Source organism: Mustela nivalis (assembly GCF_964662115.1).
Source record: "Mustela nivalis genome assembly, chromosome: 10".
NCBI lineage: Eukaryota > Metazoa > Chordata > Mammalia > Carnivora > Mustelidae > Mustela > Mustela nivalis.
Genome location: NC_139029.1, coordinates 96,843,590 through 96,855,223, shown reverse-complemented (window position 1 = coordinate 96,855,223; position 11,634 = coordinate 96,843,590). Strand labels below are relative to the sequence as shown.

General features: G+C 36.9%; 1 protein-coding gene and 1 long non-coding RNA gene across 2 annotated transcripts in view; one reads left to right on the top strand and one right to left on the bottom strand.

Moving 5' to 3' along the window:
* Positions 1-11,634, top strand: part of LOC309841768 (3 beta-hydroxysteroid dehydrogenase/Delta 5-->4-isomerase) — a 394,070-nt gene that overhangs the window by 358,511 nt on the left and 23,925 nt on the right. The gene's annotated exons all lie outside the window — the stretch shown is intronic.
* LOC309841770 overlaps positions 1-11,634 on the bottom strand; it is a 100,190-nt gene that overhangs the window by 68,471 nt on the left and 20,085 nt on the right. The window lies entirely within an intron of this gene.

Sequence of the window (11,634 nt, the reverse complement as noted above, 5' to 3'; positions counted from 1 at the left end):
AGAGGAATTTCTACTGTCACCTGAAGAGATACATATTAAATCTCAGAAGGTACTTTTTGACCTCTAGAAATGTCCTACATTAGAATGGATGGGTAAAGAAGGCAAAGAAAGCTTCTCCACTAGAACATTTTCAACAATTGAACAGAATATTGGGTACCTAAGAGATAAACACTGTGTTCCGATAAAGACAATCAGCTTTAGAGTCATCCGAGGGTCAGGATGCTTGGACTCAGACTACGGCTCCACTGTCCTCAAGCTGTTTGGCAAGACTCAAAACATCTTTGTCTTTATCTATCAAATAATACTAATCTTCCTGGATTCTCACTGTGGAAATAAATGATTTGGGGACTTCTGATTCCCAATCCAGAGTATAGGAGCTTGGAGGTCACCAGTCCATCCCAGCAAAATAAAAAGCTGAACAAACTGAAAAATCAACAATTCCTATCGATACCTCAGAAGAGTGAGGTCAGAAGGGAAAACCACTGTCCCCAAAATTGGAGAGACAGGAATACACAGAAGCAGAAATCTTGAAAACCAGCACCAGGGTCAGAACACCTAAACTGTAATTGATGAGATGCTGGAGGTTCTCTGTGGGCGAGTCTGAAAGTTAAAATGGAGGCCCACTCATAGGAGGTCCCTACCCTCATACTTTTGTTCTACCTCTAGAAACTCTACCAGAATCTCATGGTGAATAGCAGAGAATAATTCCCTAGAGTTTCCAGCAGGAGGAGGAAAAAGTAATCATTTTGAAATACACCAGAACATTCTGTTTTCAACAAGGCTAACACAAAGAGAAACCTCTTTACCAGATGCCAACCTGCTATGTTTTACCAGAGCCTAACTGACCTAGGAGGTGCAAGATACCCAACTCTAGGCCCCTGTAGTCACCCTGTCCCAGAAACATTGGTAAATGTCACAGTCGAAGGGCACAGGCTTACCAAAGACTGTGACTTAATCATAAAACTACACAACACTCTTCCATACACACACCTTACCATCACATCACCACTACAAGCATATTTACCAGAGTTTGTTTTACCCATTACATCATATCTGACTTTAAACAAAAAAATTTCAAGGGACACTGAAAGGCAAAAGATAACCATTTGAAGAGACAGAACAAGCATTAGAACAAGACTCAGATGTGGCAAGGATGTTGGAGCTATCAGACCCAGAATTTAAAACAACTATGGTTAATATACTAAGAGCTCTAATGGACAAAGTAGACAACATGCAAGAACAGAGGGGTTATTTAAGCAGAGAGATGAAAATTCCAAGAAAGAATAAAAAAGAAATTGTAGAGCTCAAAAACACTAACAGATCTGGAGAATGTCTTTGACAGGTTCATCAACAGACTGGACATGATAAATGTTTCAGGCTTTGTAGGCCATAACAGTCTTGTATTTACTTACGTCTGCTGCTGCAGCATGAAAGCAGCCATAGACAGCTCATACACAAATGGGTGTGGCTATGTGCCAATAAAACTTTACTCACAGAAACAGATGGTGGTCTGGACTTAGCTTGCAGGTTATAGTTTGCAACCCAGTTTAGACCAATAACACAAATAATATAAAATATTAAGCATAATGCACAAAGCATTTGTTCTCATACTCTTTCTCCTCTTTGCCTATCTGGTATCCCTCTAATATGAATAATTGCTTTCATCCTCCTTATTATTATTATCATTTAGAGTATTAATACATGGGCATTGTGTTGAGCTATGGGTACTGCATTTTAAAAGGTTAGTGCATTCTTTTAAAGGCATTGTGCTGTTTATGGAAAGTTCTGGCTGATCGATTGATTGATTTGTTGATTTACAGTTCTTTCAACACGTGGGAGGAAGGGCTGCTTAGCTAGGCTAATTAAGCTTCCAAGTTTGGTAGGTTACTAAACATGGGCCTATGTGGAACGAGTGAGCATTTCCCCTTACACTTCTAGCCTGCTGGCTGTCAACATTCCTCCCACCACCGGTCATTTGCCATCTCCAGAAGGCAAAGTATACATATTGCAACATATCATACACTGTTTTTCTCCTGCCTCTTATGAAATCAGCTGAGCACCAGATAGAGTGTGAATTTGAACCAGAAAGTTCTATTATAGCGAATATCATGGATTTTGGAGGTATCATACATTAGTCAGTGGCTGTACTCAGATGGACCATGGTAGGTGTGCCTGGGATGTGGTCTGTAAAGAGGGCAATGTGATGTTTCCTTTTATTTCTCATTAGCCCCTTATCTTCCCTCCATTTCCATACCATGACTTGAATGAGAGTTACCAACCTTTCTTTTTTTTTTTTTAAGATTTTATTTATTTATTTGACAGACAAATCACAAGGAAGCAGAGAGGCAGGCAGAGAGAGAGGGGGAAGCAGGCTCCCTGCTGAGCAGAGAGCCTGATGTGGGGCTCGATCTCAGGACCCTGAGATCATGACCCAAGCTGAAGGCAGAGGCATTAACCCACTGAGCCACCCAGGCGCCCCGAGAGTTACCAACCTTTCTATCAGATTTTCAACATCCTTTCTTAATAGGTTTCTCTGAGTCTTCTCATCTAATCTAATCTAATCTGTTCATACGGTTCCCAGAGCAGTCTTTTAAAAATGCAATTCACATCATGCCACTGTGTGACTAAATTCCTTTTTGGGCTTCACTCTGCTCTTAGAAGAAAACCAAAGTCATTGCCATGAATTTCTCTCAAGTCTATGCATGTTCTGGCACCACTTCACCTCTGCAGTTTATCTAACTCCACTCTGCACGCTTTGGCATTTCAGCCACACTTGCACGGTTTACTTCTGTAAACAAATTCTTCATACTGGCTCCCACCTAGGAACCTTTACTTCTTTTGACATGCTATTGTACTATAGAACTTCTGTTTACAGTTTTGATTTCTTAATCCTTTTTTTTTTTTTTTAACCTGTTAATCCCTTCTTCCATTTCTCCTATCCCTACCTCTGGCAAACACTAGTCTGTTCTCTGTATCTGTGAGCTTGGTTGTTTCATTTTTGTTTTTTAGATTCCACATACAAGAGAAATTGTACAGTATTCGTCTCTCTCTATCTGACTTATTTCATTTAGATAATGCATTTGAGGTCCAGCCATGGTATTACAAATGGCAAGACTTCCTTCCTTTTTATGGCTGAATAATATTCAGTGTGTGTGTGTGTATGTGTGTATCACAGTGCCTTTATCCATTCTTCCATCAGTGGATGTTTAGGTTGTTTCCATATATTGACTTTTGCAAATAATACTGTGTTAACATGGGACACATATATCTTTTCAATTTAGTGTTTTCATTTTCTTCAGATAAATACTCAGAAGTGGAACTGCTGGATCACATGGTAGTTCTACTTCTAATTTTTTAAGGGGTCTCCATACTGTTTTCCATAGTGGTTGCACCAACATTACAGTCCCAACATTACAGTCCCACCAACAGTTCACTTTTCTCCACATCCTTGCCAATACTTTTGATTTATTATAATACAGTAGACATTAATCCAACTACTACCAATATTATCCTTAAACAGAAATGGTCTAAGGCAATCAAAAAAACAGAGATTGCAAGAGTGAATCAAAAAACAAGACCCAGTGGGTGCCTGGGTGGCTCAGTGGGTTAAGCCACTGCCTTTGGCTCAGGTCATGATCTCAGGGTCCTGGGATCGAGTCCTGCATTGGGCTCTCTGCTCAGCAGGGAGCCTGATTTCCTCTCTCTCTCTCTCTCTCTGCTTGCCTCTCTGTCTACTTGTGATCTCTGTCTGTCAAATAAACAAATAAAATCTTAAAAAAAAAAAAACAAGACCCAACTAAATGTTATCTACAAGAAACCTACAAGATTAAAAGTAAAGTCCTGGACATGCTTTCTTCCATGGACATACCAAAGCAAAAGCTACATGTATTACAAATCACTCTGGAAACAATCTGAAGACTGGCAGAACAGGTCTTCCACAGCTCAAGTCATAAAAGGAATGCCACACTGAGAAGGGTAAAAGTGACAGAGACACAGTCAGAAACCAAAGCCCCAGTGCAGTGATCCACAAGTGGTGTCCCTCCAAAGCATCTCCTGCACCAAGAAGGGGCTTGGCTATTTCACACATCAGCATGCCTACTGTAGCTGGTGTTAGGCCTCTCAGCTAGTCACCCCAGGAGCAAACACTGCCCACAAGCACACCCACAACAGTTGCAGAGAGTCCCTGCAGACAGCTGGCTTGAGGGCTAGCCCACCCACCAGTTTACCTGCAGTAGTCACAGCTCAGCCATAATAGGAAGGAATGTGCAGCTCACACAGGGGATAACTTGTTCTGGCAACCAGTAGTATTACACTACAGAGCACCACAGGGGCCCTTCTACATAAGGCTATTACTTTTAAGATCAGGAGATATAACTGACCTACCTAATACAGAGAAACAAACATAAAGAGACAGACAAAATGAGAAGACAGATATGCTCCAAATAATATATTCCAAAAGAATAGAATAAAACCACAGAAAAAGATAAATGAAATAGAGATAAGCAATCTGCCTGATAAAAAGTTCAAAATAATGGTCATAAAGATGCTCACTGAACTTGACTGAAGAGCAGATAAAGTCTGTGACAACTTCAATAAAAAGACAATATAAAAAAAGAACTAGTTAGAGCTGAAGGATACAATAATTGAAATGAAAAAAATACACTAGAGGGAAACAAAAACAGAGGATGAAGAAGAATGGATCAATAATCTGGGAGACAGGGTGAAAGAAAGCAACCAAGTTGAACAGCAAAATTTTTTAAAATGAGGATAGGTTAAGGGATTTCTGTAACAATAGCAAGCATATTAACATCCATATTATAAAGTTTCCAGAGAAGAAGAGAGAGATAAAAGGGCAGAAAACTTATTTGAAGAAATAATAGCTGAAAACTTCCCTAACCTGGAAAAGGAAACAGAATAGGAAAGACAAGGAACCACAGAAACAAGATGAACCCAAAGAGGTCCACACCAAGACGCATAATTAAATTGTCAAACCCTTAAGACTGTCAGCTGATTTAGGAAACTTTGCAAGCCAGAAGGAAGTGCTGAAAGGAAAGTGCTGAAAGGAAAAAGTGCTGAAAGGAAAAAACCTACAACCGAGAATACCCTGCTTCATAAGGTTATTATTTAGAATTAAAAGAGAGATAAAGAATTTCCAAAACAAACAAAAGATAATGGAACTTATCACCAATAAAGCAGCCTTATAAGAAATATTAAATAGACTTCTTTAAGTAGAAAAGAAAAGGCCATAACTAGAAGCAAGAAAATTATGAAGGGAAAAAATTTTCACTAATAAAAGGAAACATATAGTAATAGATTAATCATTTATAAAGCTAGTATGAAGATTAAAACACAAAAGTAGTAAAATCAATTATATCCACAAAAATTAGTCAAGAGATACACAAAATTAAAAAATGTAAAGTGTGACATCATATATATAAAACAGGGAGTGGAGAGTAAAAATGTGTCTTTAAATGCATTCGAGAACTTAAGCAAATATCAACTTAAAATAAACTGCCATAACCAGACAACAAAGAGAAATAAAAGGTATCCAAATTGGCAATGAAGAAGTCAAACTCTCTCTCTTCATAGATGACTTGATACTTTATATGGAAAACCCAAAAGACTCCACCCCCAAACTACTAGAAATCATACAGCAATTCAGCAACGTTTCAGGATATAAAGTAAATGTACGGAAATCAGTGGCTTTCTTATACACTAACAATGAAAATACAGAAAGGGAAATTAGAGAATTGATTCCATTTACTATAGTACCAAGAACGATAAGATACCTGGGAATAAACCTAACCAAAGAGGTAAAGGATCTGTACTTGAGGAACTACAGAACACTCATGAAAGAAATTGAAGAAGACACAAAAAGATGGAAGACCATTCCATGCTCTTGGAGCAGAAGAATAAACATTGTTAAAATGTCTATACTACCTAGAGCAATCTATACTTTTAATGTCATTCTGATCAAAATTCCACCAGTATTTTTCAAAGAGCTGGAGCAAATAATCCTAAAATTTGTATGGAATCAGAAGAGACCCCGAATTGCTAAGCAAATGTTGAAAAACAAAAATAAAACTGGCAGCGTCACGTTACCTGATTTCAAGCTTTACTATAGAGCTGTGATCACCAAGACAGCTTGGTACTGGCATAAAAACAGACACATAGATGAGTGGAACAGAGTAGAGAGCCCAGATATGGACCCTCAACTCTATGGTCAAATAATCTTCGACAAAGCAGGAAAAAATATACAGTGGAAAAATGACAGTCTCTTCAATAAATGGTGCTGGGAAAATTGGACAGCTATATGTAGAAGAATGAAACTCGACCATTCTCTTACACCATACACAAAGATAAACTCGAAATGGATAAAAAAAAACCTCAACATGAGACAGAAAACCATCAGAATCCTAGAGAAGAACATAGGCAGTACCCTCTTCAATATCAGCCACAGCAACTTCTTTCAAGATATGTCTCCAAAGGCAAAGGAAACAAAAGCGAAAATGAACTTTTGGGACTTCATCAAGATCAAAAGCTTCAGCACAGCAAAGGAAACAGTCAAGAAAACAAAGAGGCAACCCATGGAATGGGAGAAGATACTTGCAAATGACAGTACACACAAAAGGTTGATATCCAGGATCTATAAAAAAAACCCTCAAACTCAACACACACAAAACAGGTAAACATATCAAAAAATGGGCAGAAGATATGAACAGACACTTCTCCAATGAAGACATACAAATGACTATCAGACACATGAAAAAGTGTTCATCATCACTAGCCATCAGGGAGATTCAAATTAAAACCACATTGAGATACCACCTTACACCAGTTAGAATGGCCAAAATTAGCAGAACAGGAAACAACATGTGTTGGAGGGGATGTGGAGAAAGGGGAACCCTCTTCCACTGTTGGTGGGAATGCAAGTTGGTGCAGCCTCTTTGGAGAACAGTGTGGAGATGCCTCAAGAAATTAAAAATAGAACTTCCCTATGACCCTGCAATTGCACTACTGGGTATTTACCCCAAAGATACAGATGTAGTGAAAAGAAGGGCCATCTGTACCCCAATGTTTATAGCAGCAATGGCCATGGTCGCCAAACTGTGGAAAGAACCAAGATGCCCTTCAACGGATGAATGGATAAGGAAGATGTGGTCCATATACACTATGGAGTGTTATGCCTCCATCAGAAAGGATGAATACCCAACTTTTGTAGCAACAAGGACGGGACTGGAAGAGATTATGCTGAGTGAAATAAGTCAAGCAGAGAGAGTCGATTATCATATGGTTTCACTTATTTGTGGAACATAACAAATAACATGGAGGACATAGGGAGATGGAGAGTAGAAGGGAGCTGAGGGAAATTGGATGGGGAGATGAACCATGAGAGACTATGGACTCTGAAAAACAACCTGAGGGTTTTGAAGGGGCAGGGGAGTGGGAGGTTGGGGGAACCAGGTGGTGGGTATTGGGGAGGGCACGTATTGCATACACTGGGTCTGGTGTAAAAACAATGAATACTGTTATGCTGAAAAGAAATTAAAAAAAGAAAGAAAGAAAAAGAAGGAAAGAAGAAAGAAAGAAAGAAAGAAAGAAAGAAAGAAAGAAAGAAAGAAAGAAAGAAAGAAAGAAAAGGAAGGAAACAGTGGCTTTGAATAATGCATTAGACCAGATGGACTTAACAGATATATACAAAAAATTCCACCCAAAAATAGCAGAATACACATTCTTTTCAAATGCATGTGGAACATTGTACAGGTTAGATAGATCACATGTCAGGCCACAAAACAAGTCTCAATAACCTTTAAAAGACTGAAATCATGCCAAGCATCTTTTCTAATCACAATGGAATAAAACTAGATATTAATTGTAAGAAAGAACCAATAGAAATATAAACACACAGAGGCCAAATATGTTATAAAACAAACCAATGGGTCAATAAAAAAATCAAAGAAAAAATTTAAAAAACCTTGAGACAAATGAAAATGGAAACACAACATTCCAAAATCTTTGGGCACAGAGCAAGCAGTTCTAAGAGGGAAGTTTACCGTGATACAAGCCTAACTCATGAAACAAGAAAAATTCAAACAATCTAAACTTACACCTAAAGGAAATAGAAAAAGAAGAGCAAACAATGCCCAAAGTTAGTAGAAAGAAGGAAATAATATATACAAGAGCAGAAACAAGTAGAATAGGGGTGCCTGGGTGGCTCACCTGTTAAGTATATGACTCTTGATTTCGGCTCAGGTCATGGTCTCAGGGTTGAGACCCATGTTGGGCTCCACAATGGATGGGGAGCCTGCTTGGGATTCTCTCTCTCCCTTGCCCTCTGCCCCCTCCTCCCAAAAAAGAAATTGAAAAGAAAAAGGGGGGTGGGGGGAGAAAAGATGGATGAAACTAGGAGCTGGTTTTTTGAAAATATAAATAAAGTCAATAAAACTTTACTTCAACTTATCAAAAACAAAGAAAGAACCCAAATAAATAAAATCAGGAATGAAAGAGGGAAAGTTACAAAAAACACCACAGTAATATAAAGGATTAGAAGAGAACAGTATGAAAATTATATGCCAACAAATTGGAATACTTGGAAAAAATCTATAAATTCCAAGAAACATACATTCTTCCAAAATTGAATCAAGAAAAAATGGAAAATCAGAACAAACTGACTACTAACAACAAAATTGAATCAGGGATCAAAAAAACTGACATACAAAAGTCCAGGATCAGATGGTTTCACAGGTAAATTCTAGCAAACATTTAAAGAAGAGTTAATACCTAATCCTTCTCAAAATATTTCAAAAAAGAAAGAGGAAGGAATACTTCCAAATTCATTTTATGAAGTCAGCATTACTTTGATACCAAAAGCAGACAAAGACACTACAAAAAAGATTACAGACCAATATCCCTGATAAGCATAGATGCAAAAAATCTTCAAGAAATGTTAGCAAACTGAATTCAAAAATACATGAAGGGGAGCCTGGGTGGCTCAATGGGTTAAGCTCAATGGGTTAAGCCTCTGACTTCAGCTCAGGTCATGATCCCAGGGTCCTGGGATCGAGCCCCACATTGGGCTCTCTGCTCAACAGGGAGCCTGCTTCCTCCTTTCTCTCTGCCTGCCTCTCCACCTACTTGTGATCTCTGTCTGTCAAATAAATAAATAAAATAAAATAAAAATACATGAAAAGGATCATCCACCATGATCAAGGGGGATTTATTCCAAGAGTGGAAATATGGTTCAATATGCACAAATCAACCAAGGTGATATATCACATTAGTAAAATAGTAAAATAAAAGATAAAATCATGCTATTATCTCAATAGATGCATAAAAAGCATTTGAAAACATTCAACATCCATCTATGATAAAAACAACAAAGTAGGTATAAAAGAAACATAACTCAACACACAAAGGCCATACAGAGAAACCCACAGCTAACATCATACTCAATGTTGAAAAACTTTCAGTTTTTCCTCTAAGACAAGGAAAAAGATAAGGATGCCCACTTTCACCACTTTTATTCAACATAGTACTGAAAGTCCCAGCCACAGAAATCAGATAAGAAAAGACCAAAAGTCATCCAAAGTGGTAAGGAAGAAGTAAAACTGTCACTATTTGCAGATGACATGACAGTATATATAAAAAACTTTAAAGACTCTACAAAAAAAAACTATGACTAAAAAATGAATTCAGTAAAGTATCAGGATACAAAATCAATATACAGAAATCTTTTGCATTTTGATGCACTACAACAAAATAGCAGAAAGGGAAATTAAGAAAATAATCTTATTTACAATAGCATCACAAAGTATAATATATCTAGGAATAAATGTAAACAAGGCAATCAAAGCCTTGTACTCTGAAAACTGTAAGACAATAATGAAAGAAATTGAAGGCAACACAAGTAAATGGCTACATATACCATGCTCATGGATTGGAAAAATTAATATTGTTTAAATGTCCATACTACCCAAAGTAATCTATAGATTCAATGCAATCCCTATCAAAATACCAGTATTTTTCACAGCACTAAAGCAAAAAATCCTAAAATTTGTATGGAACCATGGAAGACCCCAAATGGCCAAAACAATCTTGAGAAACAAAAACAAGGCTGGAGGTATCACAATCCCAGATTTCCAATTATACTACAAAGCTATAGTAATCAAAACATTATGGTACTGGCCTAAAAATAGACATATAGACCAATGGAACACAAATGAGAGCCTAGAAATAAACACTTCTATGGTCAATTAATCTATGACAAAGAAGGCAAAAATATGCAATGAGAGAGCCTGTTCAATAAATAGTTCTGAGAAGACTATACACCTACGTGTAAAAGAAGAAAATTGACCACTTTCTTACACAAAAATAAACTCAAAAGATTAAAGCAAAAGCAAAAATAACCAAATGGGACTACGTTAAGCTAAAAGTCATTTTTCACAGTGATGGAAAGCATCAACAAAACAAAAAGGCAACCTACAGAATGGGAAAAGGTATTTGCCAATGATGGATAAAACAATGGGCTAATAACCAAAATGTATAAAGAACTCAGAGAACCCAACATCAAAAAAGCAAATAATCAGATTTGAAGAATAGGCAGGGGACATGAATAGATATTTTTCCAAAGAAGACATATAGATGGTCAAAAAAAAAAAAAAAAGAAAAAGAAAAAATGCTCAATAGCACCAGTCACCAGGGAAATGCAAATTAAAAACAAAATGAGATATTATATCATACCAGTAAGAATGGCTAGTATCAAAAAGACAAGAAATAATAAGTATTGACAAGGATGTGGAAAAAGGAACCCATGTACACTGTTGGTGGAAATGTAAATTGGTACAGCCACTATGGAAAATGATATGGAGTTTCCTCAAAAAATTAAAAATAGAAGTACATTATAAAATAATCCCACTACTGAGTATTTACCCAAAGAAAATAAAAATACTAATTTGAGAAGATATGTGCATCTCTATGTTTACTGCAGCATTATTTACAGAATCAAGCTATGTGTATTTTGGTAGGTGAATGCATAAGGAAGATGTAGTATATATACAAAATGGAATATTACTCAGTGATAAAAAAAAAGAAAAATCTTGCTATTCATAACATGAAAACCTAGAGGTTATTATGCTAAGTGGAATAAGTCAGACAAAGAAAGGCAAATACTGTATGATTCCACCTATACGTGGTATCTAAAAAACAAAACAAAGAAACAGAAACAGAAACAGACTCATAAATACAGAGAACAAACTGGTGGTTGCCAGAGGGGAGGGAATAGGGGAATGAGTGTAATAGGTAAAGGAGAGTAAGTGGTGCAAACTTCCAGTTATAAAATAAATAAGTCACAGGATGTAAAGTACAGCATAAGGAATATAGTCAATAATAATAATTTTGTACAGTAACAGATGGTAACTACACTTACTGTGGTGATCATTACATAATGAAAAGAATTGTCAAATCACCATGTTATACACCTAATAGTAATATAACATTGTATATCAACTACACATCAATAAAAAAGGCAATGTGTCAAACCTCACACAAGAAGAAACAGACAATCTGAATAAGCTTATGTCTATTGAAGAAATTGAATCAATAATTAATAACCTGACAAAACAGATACTGCCAGGT